The sequence below is a fragment of the Plodia interpunctella genome, chromosome 9 (genome assembly GCF_027563975.2).
Source record: "Plodia interpunctella isolate USDA-ARS_2022_Savannah chromosome 9, ilPloInte3.2, whole genome shotgun sequence".
Lineage (NCBI taxonomy): Eukaryota > Metazoa > Arthropoda > Insecta > Lepidoptera > Pyralidae > Plodia > Plodia interpunctella.
Window position 1 is genome coordinate 4944873 of NC_071302.1, and position 15228 is coordinate 4960100.

General features: G+C 33.4%; 1 protein-coding gene across 1 annotated transcript in view; it reads left to right on the forward strand.

Annotated features, from left to right (window-relative positions):
* Nucleotides 1-3453: 3453 nt before the first annotated feature.
* The window catches only part of LOC128672557 (lachesin-like), a 57973-nt gene continuing 46198 nt past the window's right edge, over nt 3454-15228 (forward strand). The window contains exon 1 of the mRNA XM_053749790.2: nt 3454-3663. The gene's annotated coding sequence lies outside the window, so the exon portion shown is untranslated. The remainder of the gene's footprint in view (nt 3664-15228) is intronic.

Here is a 15228-nt window from a genome sequence, read left to right on the forward strand (position 1 = left end):
GTGACAAAGCCTGAATAATGCAGATTACACCGAGAAAAATACGGTCTCTGTAAAATCTGCATATTTTATTGGCCCTTTTCATGTTCCTGTCATGGGCTCACCGGTATTACTCGTGGACGACATCACTTTTAAAATTAAAAAGTGATGCCAAATAAGATGGAAGTTACATATATACTCCAGTTTCTCTATCACAGCATTTCTTTATCAATCTTTTGAGTTGATTTGCATTTATTTTATTTGAACTGTTACCAAAAATTATAAAAAACAAAGCAAATATACGTACTCAAATCAGAACATTGTCAATACCAATCAAGGTAACAGATTCACATAACAGCGACAGTAAATTAATTTCTCAACGGGTTTACAGTCTAACTACTGCCGTGAGATCCAATTTCTGAACTCAGACGTATTACGAAGGTAGGATCGGGAATACAGCTTTGTGCGAAGCTCGAGCGTGCCCGGTACTAAACATGGAATGCCTATCCAGAGTACATAAAGTGGGTAGAATGCTGATCTAATTCAACCTACAACCAACCGGTACATTATAATGATATTGTAATTTAAATATGGAATCCTAATATGCTAGGCATAATTTAAACTGAACACATGTATTTACGAATCTCATTAACTATTTAAAGAAATGAGTTAACATTTTACTAGTGTCGACATCTTTACTTTATCGAGAAATAAAATTATTTGATTGAACTTTACCTGCTACAGTCCAAATTAATAAGATTTCTTTTCACGCTCGCGTTTCCTTTCTGATACTGTTACGTATTCTATGTGATTTCTACTGCAATGCTTCATTCATGTGTGTGTTCATCTGCTTATTTGAGAATAGTCAGCTCTTGGTAGCAGTGGGTATGTAAGTTTGGAATGTGGTTTTTTCAAGATTGCAGTAGTTTTGTTTAGAATTCCATAACTTTTTCCATGACGTTTTAGATATAGCCGTAACACTGTATCTGTATTGTAAAATACTGTAAAATATAAATAGAGATAATTTGTTCAATTCCCGTAATAGTACATTTTAATTTACCATTAGTAATTCATTTAACTACCTAAAATTTTTATTTTATTTTTTTAGATTTATAAACCTTAATTCGTTTTTGCAAAATCAATAAGCGGGTAAAAATTCCGAACACTAAAATTGTGAGTTAAAAAGTTTGCCACGCATGGTCCATTAGCTACGTTATAGGACCAAGTTGTATATACCTATGTATACAGGATTAAGTAAACGAGCTTTTACCCAATATTCATGTAGGTGTGTCTATACTTGATTTTACATACCTGGGCTTATGGCCGACCCTTCTAATGTCTTTAGTTTGCTCCACTCATTTTTGTTCCAAAAATAGTACACAAACACAAACGTACTAATATCCTACAGTGCGTTTGTTACATCTTCACGCTTTATATATTCAAACAATCTTCTTATTTCATAGTATAATGAGATAAGGAACTGGATATTAGTTGGGAAAACGATAAAAGACATTTAAGAGTATTTTGTTTGTGTGAAACTCAAATTGAAGCGGGACTAGATTGCAATAACTAGTAGTAAAATAAAATCAGTTATTATTACTTTGCTTTTATATTATTTTAAATTTTTTTGTACAATAATTTATCTTTATATATAAAGCTTTGACCCACAATCATCTAAAATATAAAAAAATCATAGTATCTCGTAGTATCATAATTTCTACATAGACAGGTACTTGGCAGTAGTAGAGCTGTATTATATTTATAAAAACAATTGTTTATTTGCTCGATCGATTATCACGTCGACCATTTTGACGAAGGTTAAGCCTAACTTCGCGATTACGATAAATTTAACTTAATTAATTCCGCTTTACACCATTTTCTTTGAACTCAATGTTCATTTCTGCTGTGAAGATGCTCATTTGTTTTTATATTTGCATTAAAATGGTATATTGAAACAGTATTGTTCGTAGGTTTTGTGTTGTTGCCAAATGGTTGAATTAATTTTAGATGCCAGTTGTGTGCTTATAATTAAATATAATTATTTAATTGGAAAAAGTAGTGCGTATTTACACTTACAATTTAGTTTATCTTTCATCTTCGTGCAGTTTCATTCACGGCTGTGACACTCTGAAGTGCAAGACTCACACAAAAAATATACCTTGAAACAATATTATATCGGGTATTATTATAATAATACCCACTATAAGCATATTTATATTTATAGCACTATAAGAGAATTCTTCTGAGAAAGCTACTAACTTTTAGTAAGAATTTATTGTTGCTAAAACATTCATCCGTCGAAGCATCACCTTTTATTGTTAACACTTCCAACTTCAAAAAGAAGGGTGGGAGGATGTTTTCATTATTCCCTTCATAATGTTCTTCAAGTATTATTTGCCTGTACAGAAATAATTTGGCTGAAGAATTCTTTTGATACGATTCATTTTGCGGTATCGTGTTTTGTGCCTCCTCTGCACACATTTTTCTTTATCTTAGAAATCTTTCTCAAAGGACTGGAATGCTTGAGACTCGGGGGTATTCATTCATCTGATTATTTTTCGTTTTGAAAAAACGGGGCTTATCATTATGAAATAGAAGAGTGGTCAAAATATGATTACACAACTTCGCGTTTAAGTAAAGTCTGGCTTGTTTTGCATCCGTTTTTTTGTTGTAAAATTCTAAATCTTGTAGGGACTGGCCTCGGCTTAATTCGTGCCATTAACCCTGCCATAAATATCTGGCCAGCGCATTTAAGGGATTTAGATTTAGCTTGTATCGTCCTGATGGAGGTTCACTCGGTAAAAGTTAGGCACAAATTGGTCGTGTACTTAATAAAGAGGCCGATATTTTATACTATTTTTAAGAGTACATTTTCGGATATTTTTTTGTGCCTATTAGAATAGAAATCAGAAGCGAAAAATACAATGAGAATTCAAATATATTCGTTTTCACATATTAATATGCAGGAGTGAGCAATTGGTAAGAATGGAATTGAATGACAGAGATAAATAAAGAATGAAATTTGAATTGAATTATTTAAATGATTTTACGAAAAAATAAAACACAAAAATAAATACAGATAGATCCAGAAAACAGTCAAGTAACAAGTGATATTGTAGCTACATGGCTATGGTAATGTGTTACGTGGCTACGAGATAATGATACACAGTACATTTCGTACCCGCGTAGCACAGTTCAGAGCAATGTAGCACTGTTCGTAGCAAACCTCGTAGCACGCTACGAAAGTTACTCGAGATAAAGCATACTAATCTTGATAAAATTTATGAGGGACGTAAAGATTATATTTTATTCATGAACTCAGTCGTAATAGCGACGATCGCCCGCAAAGTTGTTCTAATCTAAACGTAGATCATCGCGATTGTCGGCAGATTCCGCGACGATTAACCGTATTCATAGCGTTTGCGTTTTGACGCGTCAGAAGCAACAGGACAGCGATTGGAGGTAGACTGCGCATGCGAGTCTCTTGAGGGGGTGAGGAGTGTGCGGGGGGGTCAGTGGCTTGCAGCCTCCATGCTCCTACTTAATGAATCGCCGGTACCCGCGGCCTGCGCTGCGCCCGAAATTCGCGCTCCGTTCAAAAAGTTAAGGAGCAGTGCGCCGTCTCCCTTGCGCATTCGCGTTGCAACAAACGCAACCGGGTAGTACTTCGCGCAACTATATACTTGGGTATGTAAACAATCGAATTAATAAAACTTTTTTAACAACACAAAGAAACGTAAGCATATTTTATTATCCTTTTATGAAACTTTTCATAACTTTTGCAGTGGTAGTTCGAAAAAGTTTTTAAGTTATTCCTGATTTTATTAAAGTTTTAGTTTCGCTTAATCTATATAAATTATTTGCGCTTTAAATAAATTACGTTTCAATAATGGTAATTATATTTAAAGAAAACGGTCGACAGTTTTTGTGCTCGAATTTATGCTTCGATTAATATGGGTCGGAACGAGGCCAGTAAAACGAGCAAAAAGCGGAACATTTTCGCGTTTACTCCATAAGTTTGCCGTTCATTTATGTAAGTACCCTGTGTTGCTACTGGCGTGGTTTTTAATGGCGAATTTATTGCTTCAAGACAGCGGAGAGTGGATGAGTTCTTTTGTATATCCATCCTTTGTTCGGAATTAGCTTCAATTTTATTATAAGTGAACGGATAAGTGCTATTCACGACGACCAATTTACAATTGACTAATTTCAATAAAATACGAGTACTGTTTAATAATATTAAAGAAAAATGTACTTTTTCTAACTTTGGTATCAATATTGTCAAATTTATTGAACATTTTCCGCAAGTAAAGAAAATCTCGATTATGTATATAACAAATAATACACGGCGTGCACCATCATAGTGCCTGGCATAACAAAACTATTTCTCAGCAGCATCCTCTCTTTCATATAAATTAACATTACGTTAAAATAATTGAGATCGTGATAAAGCTACAATGCCGCAAGTAAATATTGGATATTTTTTCGCACGGTTCAAACACGGAGGATGGATGGACGCGGCTATTAAAAAATAAAACAAGTCTTTTGAATTATCAGTGACGGCACGTAGAGCGAGAAGCATAAACTTTGAATGTAGGCGACAAGTCAGATGCATAAAGAGTAAAAAAACTGCGATTGGCTTCTACCTAGCGCCATCTAGCGGCATCATATTTTTCAGTTTAGTAGTAATAGTCAGAATGTAAAATTAGATCATCTTTATCATACAGTTATATTACACCCCTCTCTTACATACCTAAGCTTATTACTTATGCATATAAACCTAATTTCTATGGTGTGTATACATTTACTGGATTGGATATCGATTAATAATAATAATAACAGTTGTAAAAAGAAAATTAGTGCGACAGCTTATTAACGTTAGTAACGTTAATACCATATAATACCAACAAAACTATATTAGATTCTAAAGAAATTTTTGTATCATACAGACATGCTGGTCTTCGCGATTTTTTTTGTCTGCATATCTGTAACATGCTCTCGGCATGTTACAGATATGTAAACAAAAAACTTGATTAAAGATTAAGCAATTCAGATTTGTCCCCACGTCGACTTATAGGGTGACGTGAAAAAAGAGCCTTATTATTACAAATTGATGGCGGTGCGAGGCCTATTGTTCGTGGCCACAATGGAACTGTCAATGTTTCACTTCAGATGAATGAACTGTCGATGAATAATGAAAAAAATGACAGTTTTCAGCGTGACGTCTGCAATGGCACAATGACATATTCTGATAACAATATTTTGTTTTGGTCTTCGTTTTCAATACAATAGACATTTACAAATAGCATACTACTTATATTTTTCTCAAATATTTTTTTCCCTTTTCGGATAGATCCGATTTGAATGTCAAAAATAAAAATGTAAACAAAGTCGAAGCAGAATTTTGGCGCCTTTTTAAAAAGGAAAGGAAAGGTATTATTGGACATTTAGGGGTCGTTGAGAGGTTTTGAATATTTTATGAAATTAGTTACGGGAAGTTTTGTCTAAAGTATCTTGGGGTTAAGTTGAATTATGTTTTGTATTATTATAAACTACCAAGTGTGCTATTTGGTCAAAAAAGCCAGCTCATCTCCCTGTTTCGATTCCAATACAACGCAAAGTTCGTGAACGAAATATGATAGTACTGTAACTAGCACTAAATAGTGTTTATTATCTGGGTTTTTAAAAAGTAAATAATAGGTTCCATATAACAAATTTTGTATTTAATTTGCCTACCTTGTACAAGCGACTAAAGACAGCGTATTCAATTCAGTAGCATAATATTTCCCTGCCAAGTTTCATAGTCATGGGTAAATGGCTACAACCCGTGGTGAATCCATGCCAAATTGCATGGCTATGAGCTAAGCTGTTGACGCATGGAACGGAAAGATTGGCTTATTTTGCAGTCATGCTTATGATTATTTTATTCAAGCGAAACATCGTTTTTCTTCACAGCGCTAGCCGTGCCAAATAATACAATTTAAGCGTTGAACTATAAAATAATGTATCCTTATTTCAACCAAAGTGACAACAGACTGAAAGAGATCTCTATTAGTTTTTCTTTTAAATTTTTGTTTATCCATCAATATAATAGTCATTGATCTGTAAGGATTTACGATTTCGATTGTCACTATTATTCTTCCTAAAACACATTACATTTTTTGACGCCCGCCTCTTTATTTATTTATCTATATATATTTCTTTTGCATTGGGAAATATACCAACATTAAAAGTATATACATAGGTATAAAATTCAGAACCTGTCCGTTATCACTGGATCTGACAACATTAGGCATATTCAGGACTGACGTGAAAACTAACTGACGTCAAAACAAACACAAAAACATTGACGCTGCACGCAAATTCAAGATTCAGATAAAAAAGCCTCTAAAATTCATTTAGTATGCATAATAGATAAATGTCAAATGAAATAGGCAATCAGCTAAGACTCAGCTGAGCTGCATGCACTGTTAAGATAGTATTTTGTCGGGCCAGGCCATTATTGTCACAATGCGCAGAGGGGGCGCTGGCGCGTTAAGGTCGCGTACAATTACACTATGGCCTCTTGGAAATAGTTTGCAAGACCATCGCGTAAGTGCAATCCCCTAATTGAATTTGTTAACATCTCCATTCTGTTTTGGATACTTTTACATAATAAAAGTTAATGGATACTGGCTCTTGTTTTCAAATAACCACGTTTGTAGAATCGTTGGCTAGCATTTATTTAGTTTCAATTGTTTTAACCTCTAATATTATCGATTTTCTCTTCCAAAGAATTCGCGCATTCGCGACAATTTTTATGTAGTGCTAAGCCTTCACTTGTATGACCACGTCTTGCATAAATCCTCAAATTTTGTGGGGTATATAAATATTTGGCTATGTATATTCTGTCTGGTTCTGACAGGAGTAGGAAATGTACCATGGGCATAGCGTGGACCAATGGCGGCAGAATGAACTGCGAAATCTTTCAGAGGAGAGAAAGTAATATGCCTACCTACATCAGGTAAAGGAAAATTTTATGTGCCGTGCACACACATTTTAAGTTTGTAAATGTGTGCAGTGGCATGATGGCGGGAGTCCTAAAGTCATATATCAGAAAAATATACCCAAATGATAAACATGTTATCAGTAATATAACATTCAAATACACGTTACAAATATCTAACTAACTTTATAATACAGCCTTTCTCATTGAAGCCACGATCATAGCAAAGGGTATCCTAAAACGGAAATAGCGTTACGTTATATCAAACGGGTATGGTCGCTCATAACATGTGCCTACAAAAAGGCGTTGATATATGTTGCTTTATCTTATGAAGTACAGAAATAATATAAATTCCCAAATAATTTTTATTCTTATAAAAACATATGTATAAATACCCATTATCCACCGCGCCTGCTACGTCGTACGAAACGTCAACTAGGTATATACTCGTAAAACAAATAAAAATATTCGTTCTCGTGTCTCGATGACATATGAAATTATGTGTTGAAGTACGAGTATATGTAGTTAAGTAAGTTAATATAACATTATATAAAAGCTAATATAATTCTAATTTTCAAAAGTATCGTGATACGGAACTGCAAAATACATACATAGAATTTAAGAATTTTATCCTAGTAGGTATTATAATTTAAAATAAATCTTAAGCTCGAATGAATACGGTATATGGTACGTAAACTTTGACGCATCAGGGGCCCGTTCTGTACTAATAATACTTGAAATTGAAAAAACTGTTGCAGTTTACCTATCATTTGGTCCGCAACGTCCGCAATCCGCAGCGGGAGTGTTTGCATCGTAACGGAGATGGTAAAGGTTTTATCTGATGATTCGTAGCTCCTAGATGTGGCAAGTGTGTATATATGAACGCGTACCATAATTTGCAATTCTTTTAACGCTGGTATTATTGTTTAACCTCTGACGAAAGAAGGAGTTGTAAGTTTAACGTGTCTGTGTATATGTATGTAGCAGTCAAAGGGCTAAACCAATTTGGATCATTTTTTTTAATTTGAAAGAGGATTTCATCGAGATTGTTTTTAGCTATGTTTCGAAAATGTATGGTCAGCCGTTTGGAAGTCAACAGCTCTTTGTAGCTGATGAGAGGATGCCAACAACATATCTTATCTATCATACATTTTTAATTTTGTCTTTATTGTCAATAGATACGACGACGAAATCTCGAAACGTAATAAAGAAAATAAAATTTTTTCATATCCTTTGCATTATTTTCGATATGTAGATCTTTAGCACACTAACGCAGCTATCATTAAAATACAGTATAGATATATTAGTAATAAATTATTTATTGAATCGAAAAATAAAATAGCACCTTGTAGCAGCAATACCATCAAATTTATTTTGATCAGATGCTGCCCTCGGCTCCCCTTCTACTTGAGTTTTATGGCTCATATTGTCTGACGTCACCCTCTAGATACACTTTTCAATTTAGAGTTTGCATAAAATATATCAGTCCAATTCTATAAACACAATATATTTATTTATACATTTCTAAAACATTATATTATTATATTGCATAGAACCCAACTATCCTAAAATTAGAAATTTCACCGTTCTATACTAAGTTTTATCAGCTGATCAGCCAACTTACTACTTAATTGGCATAGAAAAGTGAAAAAAAAATAGTTTGTCATACATTTCTTTGGATAACTACTATAATTTGTCATCCAAACCAACTCCGGTTTGCTTGGTGTTTATAAAAAACAACTATTATCAAGAGTCAAGTTCTTCGAATCTCATATTAGTGATATTATTGATGAAAATAAGAGCAATGTTTCAAGAAGAATGAAAACGCAATAATTGCTCATGACTTGGCACAATGGTTTTGTCTCGCACGCATTTATGTATAAGCGATAAAACACTCAAGCTCACAATTCTTCAGAATGGGGATTTCCTTATCGAATCTAATTTCAAAGTCGAACATGATATTATAATGAGATTTTCCACGGAGATACAGAGATGTATGTATGTATATATTACACAAGTAAGTAGGGTATTAATAAGTCAAATTCCTGAGCGAATGACATGAGTATGGGTGGTATTTTCTAATAAAAACTTCAATAAATGTACAGCGCGACGGGTATTAGCGAAGGAAATTCCCCTTCGCGTAAATAATAACATAAAGATTTTCCAATACGCGCCTCAATACGAACCCTGCAAGATCGCATGAGATGACACCGCCTTAAGGCGCGTTTCCATTATCCGTTAAAGTCAAAAATAAAATAATAAAGCAATATTATGTATCCTAATCAAGAGTATACCGTGAACCACTTTTAAGTATAGATCTATTTCTCCATATATTCCTTGTACGAAGTTAAACTTATCCACATGTCGCCAGCAATATTCCTTACACGACAACGATCATGATTAATCTAGCTGTCGGATGTCCTACGCTTTATTCCTTACTGGGGTGAACCACGGCCCTTTACAGCACTTTTAAAATGAAATACAACCTGAACTATTAGCTTCAAAAGTTGAAAATTTTATTGAAAATCTACAAATATTCTTTGACATTATTTTCACATTGAATTAACTTTTGTAAGTATACAGCAACGCCAAATTTTTAAACGACGAATTCATATAACTTGTCGAGGTAGGTATATATATATAAATGTAACTTAAACATAACAACGCATAATGTAAAAGTCGTAGAATGTAAAAAAGCGAAACCTAAAAAAGCCAGTTATATTAAATATGAATTTCATTTGCATTCATCATTTATTTTATTTCTACCTGGAATCTAGTATGATAAAATCACGGCCTTATTCGCGAGGGTAAACCCAACCCGGAACCCTACGTTGCTATGAAAACTAATAAATGGCGATAATATGATTGAATTTGTTTGAAATCACAAAAACTAATATTATGTTTTAACGTCATTATATTATTATCTGACATTATAAATCCATCGATAAATTATTAATGATAAAACTGTTGGCAATTTAAGATATAATTTCCCATACCATAATTAGTAGGTACTCCGTCGAAGTATTCAAAAATCTATCCTCGAAAAATGGCAAAATATACATGTTTATATTACTCAAGTCAAATGTAAAAAAACATTAACGTTTTTTTGCATTTTCACGCTCTTTTAACATTTTAAAAAAAGCATAAACAAAACTCACTAAAAAAAGTCAAGAAATTTTGCACGTCACACGACTCCAAGTTTGCAATATGATCGGCGTTCGCATTCCTATTACATGGGGAGTGTTCCAAATGCCTACTGTACTGATACCGAGCTGTTAACACGTTCTGAATATTTAGTGACACGTCTTGGCCAGACATACCTCTGTTAGGTTTGATAAGCTGGTATTTAGTACTGCCTCTGTTGTGTAATGGTCTAGAATTACCATATGACTGTTATCCAGTGAAGCAGTTTAATTTCACGACCGCCACCCCGCCACGCCCTTCTGCTATTTGGTCCTGGATTTCGATTCCCAGTATGTGATTTTTTTTCTTGATAATATATTTGTCTGCGGTAATAGCTGTGTTTATACCCTTTTTGTGTTTGGGTCCATCGGATCAACGATACAAGATTAGTGCTTGGTACTAGCGGTTGATATTATTTTATGTAGCCATTTGGTCCCACTACATGGGCAAAATCTATCTCTGTGTTTCCAACCACTTATTCCGTATATCTGAATGGTAATAACTGGCGAGTGCGCCAGTTATTACCATTCAGATATACGGAATTTTAATATCAACTTTAATAATAGTCATTCGGATTAATTGATCTTAGTTTTTTCCATACATTTATAATGTTCACTGTGAAATTACTGGATCATGAGAATACAGCTTGACCATAAAGAGTAGAAATTAATTAAAGTGGAACCATGGAATTAGTAGGTACTCCGTCGAAGTACTTACTAAATCCATGAGTGGAACTAAAAATTTTCCATACAAAATTGTTGCCATACTTCAGCATTTTACGTCAAAAATGTGACAGATACGAAGAATATAGCGCCCCCCCATTTTTTGTCATATCTTTATGGTTAAACTGTACATATGTTTTCTCCTGTCGGTTGACTGGAATAGATCCCTCCATGAGATAAGTCCGCCATTGCTAGTGCTTTTTCTCTTTTTGTGTCTTTGTGTTTTATTATGCAATAAAGTTATTACAAAAAATAAACATACTTTTGGACAACTTTAGCCCAAAAATATTTATTATACTCATATTTAATTCACCTTTTGCTTTCATTTAGTGCTCTATTCAAAACATTGATAAGGTCATAAGGAAAATAAGAAAAGATAATCGCTTTCTCTGACCCTTCTGTTAAAGCCTTATTACAGGGGAAGTTTCCCTTCTTTTATTTACCCGCTCAACTTAATTAGTAATCATTCGTCCGTTTTTTCTTATTTTTCTTGTTTGTACCACACGCTGGTTTCAATCATGATTACAATATGAGAGCAAATTGACTCACTTATCTTTGATGTAGTTATGTAAATCAGAGGAATAATAAACAACCCGAATTCTGTGCAAACAACAGTATTAGTATTAAACAAATGTGTGAATTAATCTCTTTTGTGTTGTTTTGATCAATAATTATTTAGTTTTTTTTTTTAAACTTTATCACACTTTTTCAAATTAGCGTGTTGATGTATGCTACTGATATTTGGCTTGTGCCACGACCAGAGCTTAAACTATATTAATTTAAATATACACAACACAGATCAAACTACCCCATATTAAGTTAAATCAATAGCAAACATAAATAATAATAATATAATAATAGTTATTTATTTTAGGTAAAAACCCATACATATGTGTACATTTACATATGTAAAATAAATACAATGAATTATCTAAACCAAATAAAGTAAAAATAAAGCCAGAAGGCGTATTTTCAGTCTTACAATGATCAATTTATTTAGGTTCCCGATGTGCTGTGATCCAATACCGCATCATCGGGCTTGTCAAGTCTTTACAAATTACTTTAAGAATGCATGATAAAAGTTTGTGTGCGGAAGTTTATTTGCTACAATTTAGTGCATAAATATTTATAAATACCACTAGGTTTTGTCGGAAAATCACAAAAAAATTATAGATGTAACTATGGATTTTATATATTTGTTTCATTTATAATAAAAAGGGTACTTTATTATTCTTAAAAGAGTAAGAAATATATTTACAAAAATACTAGTCCGTGGCGTTGGCTAGAAGGCCAACAGCATTGTCATTTGAAAGGCAATACCTAAAAGCAAATAAATAAATATAAGCAAAAAAAAATATTTTACCTAGAAAGTGTCTGTACCTTTTAAAAATTACCATGAACCTTAACAACAATATGCTATCGTTTAAAGAGAGAAAAAAGTTAATTTTGCATACAAATAAATTTGACGGTACGGAAATCGAATCGGGAAGTGGCGATAAACGTATTCCGCCATTATGCTGAGCGGTTTCTTGTTACTATTGTGCCATTTCATATAAAAGCCGGCTTTCGAGTATTGTGCTTAAATGAATACCAAAATAGGTACATTCTCATAATTATATTTCCTAGATTAAGAACAATCAAATTGTGTTCTTATTTCCATCGGATTCTATGGAAAAATAATAACCCCTGTTTTGTTAGCTAACGGATTTTCAAAGTCGGACCGGATTTTCTATTTATAAACAAGGATTTTGAGCGAGATTTTATATAGCTTTGTGCCGGAAAATAATTAAGTATAAAGGAAATCATAACGGACGTAAGCTTGTCCGATGCATGCTAGAAGTTGGATATATAACGCATCACTAATTTTTATTGTGAGGAAATTATAATAGACATGACAATACATTACGCAGGTCTTTCTTTAGTAGTAAAACTATATTGGCTAATACAAAATGATTTAAATAAAAAAATATTGTGAAATTAAATTTGATAAGATTCATTCATGAAAATATCTTCTCACCTATTTTTAGTTTAAAATTGTTGGTGTTTAGATATGTAAAGAAACAAGTTCTGGACACAATGTAAAATATTTTAAATATTATGATCAGGAAGAGGACAAGAAGCCGTCCGCTGTGACAAATCCAGTGTCAAAGGATAATAAAGGCTGAGCTGGTCGATACCCGGAATCCCAATAATGGAGGCCAAACGTACGTACAGCCTTATATGTAAAGAAAACCGTGCCCAAAGAAATTGCTGTTAAGTATTACGCACACTGGTGTGATGTGGAATAAAATGGGAATAGTAGTTACTTTTCTAACAACTCGAAACAGATACTTATTTCCATATCTATAAAAAGTCCCTAACAAAGCTAGAAGTAATTTAATTTGTATTGATTTATTATTAGTCCTGAAAGTTAAACATACGTCATATGAACAATGATGTAATATTCTATTTTTAAGCTCCACGGGAGAGGATCAAGTTAAAGCAGTTAAAATAGCGTGAAGGGGGAGACCAAGAGGGACATGACCTTCCAGTCGTCCCTGGTACCGCTAGAGTGATGTGATGAAATACTGCATAGACTCTGTCTCTCAAGAACCGACTGTCAAAAAGTGGCGCAGAATAGAAAAGAGTGGAAAAATCTAGTATCGGTGGCTAAGTTTCTCTTTGGGTCGTGAGCCAGCGAAGAGTCAAACTTGACTGGTTTTTGAAACAAAACTATATCAGTCTGCTTGATATTAAGTTTTCATATCTTATAACTAACCATATCTTTATGTATGGTTTTCAATTCAATTATTTATTTATTTTTATAATGTCACACCTTGTGCCTGCCAATTTTCAAGGCTTTAAATCCCTGAGTCGCATTGTACGACATCCACGGAATAGGGAGTAGTCTTGTTCAGGCGGCAATCTAAACACATAGAAAACGAACGTATTTCTTAAAGAAAACAAACATTAACGAAACTATGTTAGAAAATAATGAGTTAATTTGAGTTAGGTCAAAATGGAATGTCGAGTATTTCGCAAAGGGATTGCTCGGGGCCGCCGAATTGTGTGCTAGAAAATTATTAAACTGGAATTCCCGGATGCCATCCTGAAATGATCTCATTTATTTTTTGTTTGTTTAAATATTATCATCAACATTTTGAAATTAGGTTTATATAAAACTTTGCTAGTGAAACTGTCAAAATATGAAAAAAAATGGCGGCTTCCTGGTAAGGTTTGTATCGGGAACTTGTAATTTTTTTTGGCGAAAACAATATAAGTATATTTAGCATTTAATATATCTATTGATCTTCGTTTTACCCATAAAACCGCCATATAACTGAAAAAGGGTTACGGTTGACTGCTGGTCGTTGACCTGTCTGCTGGATCCTGGATCTTTAGTTTATTGGTTAGCAAAAAAGAACGTAAAATACTTTTACTTTTTCCTAATCTCCCACTAGCGTTGGCCAGTATTTCGATTTTCAAATGCACATATCTGTAATTTGTAAAAATATTTATGCATGGGTAATGTTGTCATGGATAAACATTTCTCGAGCCTTATGATTTCCTTTTTATTCCCATTCACCACATTGATGTTGGGATGGACAGCTAGTAACATTTATCGTGGATTTGGATCACATTTCCCGGATCAAGTGGCCGTCCAATATTTGGGCAGCACTTGCCCGAGTGATGGACTAGACTTTCAGATAAATGAAATTTGGTAATCCATTTGGCTATTTCGATAGGTACAAATGGAACAGAGTATTTTGGTATTGTTGACATGTCAACAATATGTCGTATTTGTATGACAGATGTGTTCAATTTATGAAATCGTAAATACCGGCAAAAGATAAGGCTTTAATAAAAAATATATATGTCTTTCATGTAATAAGTTACAGCAGATAGATTGGTAAAGATTAGCAGCAGATAGATTGGTTTATGGTGGTTATACATAGTTTTTTAACGTAGTAATACCTACCTAGGTATATATTTACACAATAAAAATTGGATAAGAACATAAATTATGGAACCAACTCAATGTCGTCAATGTTCAATCCCTATTGCAGAGTTCTCAATGTCAAAAAAGCGCGGAGTTTGACAGTTGATCCGAATTGACAATAGTTCTTTTTAAAAGTTGGCAAAGGGATTTACTACGTAATTAAGTCTGAATGTAAGGGAATCGTCGGTAACGAGCGAACTTTCTGCCACAATGAAAGTAATTAATCGGGAACTTTTTTTAACTGTCAGCGTCGCAATACTGACCAGTATTGCGACTATTTACTCTGAGATAGTATAACTTAGGTAAACTATTCCTGTACCATATAATAGTCTAAATTTTAAAATATATAAAACAAAATACAGTTAATAAAATATGAGCAGTAT